Genomic DNA, 4,346 nt, shown 5'->3' on the forward strand with positions numbered 1-4,346 from the left:
GCGGCCCAATGTTCTTCTCTAACAATTTTGCATGCTCCAACCACTAAGGTGATAGATCCTTCGAGACAAGACGGGCATGCATAGCAACTCACATGATATTCAACAATAGTTGATGGCGTTCCCTGTAAGCATGGTTATCGCACAACAAGCAACTTAATAAAAGATAAAGTGCATAAGTACATATTCAATACTACGATAGTTTTTAAGGCTATTTTGTCCCATGAGCTATATATTGCAAAGGTGAATGATGGAATTTTAAAGGTAGCACTCAAGCAATTTACTTTGGAATGGCGGATAAATACCATGTAGTAGGTAGGTATGGTGGACACAAATGGCATAGTGGTTGGCTCAAGGATTTTGGATGCATGAGAAGTATTCCCTCTCGATACAAGGTTTAGGCTAGCAAGGTTATTTGAAGCAAACTCAAGGATGAACCGGTGCAGCAAAACTCACATAAAAGACATATTGTAAACATTATAAGACTCTACACCGTCTTCCTTGTTGTTCAAAACTCAATATTAGATATTATCTAGACCTTAGAGAGACCAAATATGCAAATCAAATTTTAGCAAGCTCTATGTATTTCTTCATTAATGGGTGCAAAGCATATGATGCAAGAGCTTAAACATGAGCACAACAATTGCCAAGTATCACATTATCCAAGACATTTTAGAATTACTACATGTAGCATTTTCCAATTCCAATCATATAACAATTTAACGAAGAAGAAACTTCGCCTTGAACATTATGAGTAAAGCCTAAGGACATATTTGTCCATATGCAACAGCGGAGCGTGTCTCTCTCCCACAAAGTGAATGCTAGGATCCATTTTATTCAAACAAAACAAAAACAAAAACAAACCGACGCTCCAAGTAAAGAACACAAGATGTGATTGAATAAAAATATAGTTTCAGGGAGGAACCTGATGATGTTGTCGATGAAGAAGGGGATGCCTTGGGCATCCCCAAGCTTAGACGCTTGAGTCTTCTTAAAATATGCAGGGGTGAACCACCGGGGCATCCCCAAGCTTAGAGCTTTCACTCCTCTTGATCATAGTATATCATACTCCTCTCTTGACCCTTGAAAACTTCCTTCACACCAAACTTCGAGCAAACTCATTAGAGGGTTAGTGCACAATTAATAATTCACACATTCAGAGGTGACACAAACATTCTTTACACTTCTGGACATTGCATAAAGCTACTGGACATTAATGGATCAAAGAAATGAATCCAACATAGCAAAAGAGGCAATGCGAAATAAAAGGCAGAATCTGTCAAAAACAGAACAGTCCGTAAAGACGAATTTAAAGCTGGCACCAGACTTGCTCAAATGGAAAAGCTCAAAACTAATGAAAGTTGCGTACATATCTGAGGATCACGCTCGTAAATTGGCAGATTTTTGCGAATTTTCTACAGAGGCCTGTGCCCAGATTCGTGACAGACAAGCAATGTTGTTTCTGCGCAGCGATCCCAAATATAACATCAACTATAACATAGAAACTTTACTTGGCACAAAAACATGATAAGGAGAGGTTGCTACAGTAGTAAACAACTTCCAAGACTCAAATATAAAATAAAATACTGTAGCAAAATAACACATGGGTTATCTCGCAAGAAGTTCTTTCTTTATAGCCATTAAGATGGGCTCAGCAGTTTTAATGATGCACTCGCAAGAAATAGTATTTGGAGCAAAAGAGAGCATCAAGAGGAAAATTCAAAACACATTTAAGTCTAAAATGCTTCCTATGCATAGGAATCTTGTAAATAAACAAGTTCATGAAGAGCAGAGTAACAAGCATAGGAAGATAAAAAAAAGTGTAGCTTCAAAAATTTTAGCACATAGAGAGGTGTTTTAGTAACATGAAAATTTCTACAACCATATTTTCCTCTCTCATAATAATTTTCAGTAGCATCATGAGCAAACTCAACAATGTAACTATCACATAAAGCATTCTTATCATGAGTCTCATGCATAAAATTATTACTCTCCACGTAAGCATAATCAATTTTATTAGTTGTAGTGGGAGCAAATTCAACAAAGTGGCTATCATCATATATAGGAGGCATATTGTAATCATAAAAGAAAATTTTCTCCTCAATGCTTGGGGTACTAAAAAGATCCTGCTCATCGCAGCCCGCTTCCCCAAGCTTAGAATTTTCCATAGCATTAGCAACAATGGTGTTCAAAGCATCCATAGTAATAACATTCCCATTAGCATGCATATAAAGTTCCATGGGTTTTTTAATTCTCTCTTCAAACACATCATGTCCTAATTCAAGATAAAGTTCATAAAGATCTCTCATATTTTTGTTGTTTTCCATTATGCTTAACTAGTGAAATAAAAACATGCATGATATTAAGTAAAGTAAAACAAGTAACTAATTTTTTTGTGTTTTTGATATAGAGTGCAAGACAAGAAATAAAGTAAAGCTAGCAACTAATTTTTTTGTGTTTTGATATAATGCAGCAAACAAAGTAGTAAATAAAATAAAGCAAGACAAAAACAAAGTAAAGAGATTGGGAAGTGGAGACTCCCTTGCAGCGTGTCTTGATCTCCCGGCAACGGCGCCGTGAAAATGTGCTTGATGCGCGTAAATGTACACGTCCGTTGGGAACCCCAAGAGGAAGGTATGATGCGCACAAGTGGCAAGTTTTCCCTCGTAAAGAAACCAAGGTTTAATCGAACCATGAGGAGCCAAGAAGCACGTTGAAGGTTGATGGTGGCGAAATGTGATGCGGCGCAACAACAGGGATTCCGGCGCCAACGTGGAATCTCGCACAACAAAACCAAAGTACTTTGCCCCAACGAAACAAAGGAGGTTGTCAATCTCACCGGCTTGTCTGTAACAAAGGATTAAACGTATCGAGTGGAAGATGATTGTTTGCAAGAAAACAAGTAAAACACAATTGCAGTAGATTGTATGCTATGTAAAGAATAGGACCGGGGTCCACAGTTCACTAGAGGTGTCTCTCCCATAAGATAAAAGCATGTTGGGTAAACAAATTACAGTCGGGCAATTGACAAATAGAGAAGGGCATAACAATGCATATAGATGATATGATAAATATAGTGAGATTTAATCCGGGCATTACGACAAAGTACATAGACCGCCATCCAACTGCATCTATGCCTAAAAAGTCCACCTTCAGGTTATCATCCGAACCCCATTCAGCATTAAGTTGCAAAGCAACAGACAATTGCATTAAGTATGGTGCGTAATGTAATCGACAACTACATCCTTAGACATAGAATCAATGTTTTATCCCTAGTGGCAACAAGACATCACAACCTTAGAACTTTCTCGTCACCGTCCCGTGTGTCAATGAAGGCATGAACCCACTATCGAGCATAAATACTCCCTCTTGGAGTTAAGAGTACAAACTTGGCCAGAGCCTCTACTAATAACGGAGAGCATGCAAGATCATAAACAACACATAAACAATAGATTGATAATCACCATAACATAGTATTCTCTATCCATCGGATCCCGACAAACACAACATATAGAATTACATATAGATGATCTTGATCATGTTAGGCAGCTCACAAGATCCAACAATGAAGCACAACAAGGAGAAGACGACCATCTAGCTACTCGCTATGGACCCATGGTCCAGGGGTGAACTACTCACTCATCACTCCGGAGGCGATCATGGCGATGAAGAGTCCTCCGGGAGATGAATCCCCTCTCCGGCAGGGTGCCGGAGGCGATCTCCCGAATCCCCCGAGATGGGATTCCGCGGCGGCGGCGTCTCCGGAAGGTTTTCCGTATCGTGGCTCTCGGCACCGGGGGTTTCGCGACGGAGGCTTTGAGTAGGCGGAAGGGTAGGTCAGGGGGGCTGACGAGGGGCCCACACCATAGGGCGGCGCGGGCCCCCCTCTGGCCACGCGGCCCTATGGTGGCGGCACCTCGTCGCCCCACTTCGTTATTCCTTCGGTCTTCTGGAAGCTCCGTGCAAAAATAGGACCCTGGGCGAAGATTTCGTCCAATTCCGAGAATATTTCCTTACTAGGATTTCTGAAACCAAAAACAGCAGTAAAACAAAGAATCGGCTCTTCGGCATCTTGTTAATAGGTTAGTTCCAGAAAATGCATAAATATGACATATAATGTGCATAAAACATGTAGGTATCATCAATAAAGTAGCATGGAACATAAGAAATTATCGATACGTTGGAGACGTATCAATCATGTAGTTTAAACCTATTAGTGGAGAACTACCGTAGAGCTTGTTGAAATTTGGTTTGCGTGATTGGTCTCTCTAAGGTCTAGATATTTTCTGGTAAAAGTGTTTGAGCAACAAGGAAGACAAGTGTAGAGTCTTATAATGCTTGCAATTTGT

This window comes from Lolium rigidum, chromosome 1 (assembly GCF_022539505.1).
Source record: "Lolium rigidum isolate FL_2022 chromosome 1, APGP_CSIRO_Lrig_0.1, whole genome shotgun sequence".
Classification (NCBI taxonomy): domain Eukaryota; kingdom Viridiplantae; phylum Streptophyta; class Magnoliopsida; order Poales; family Poaceae; genus Lolium; species Lolium rigidum.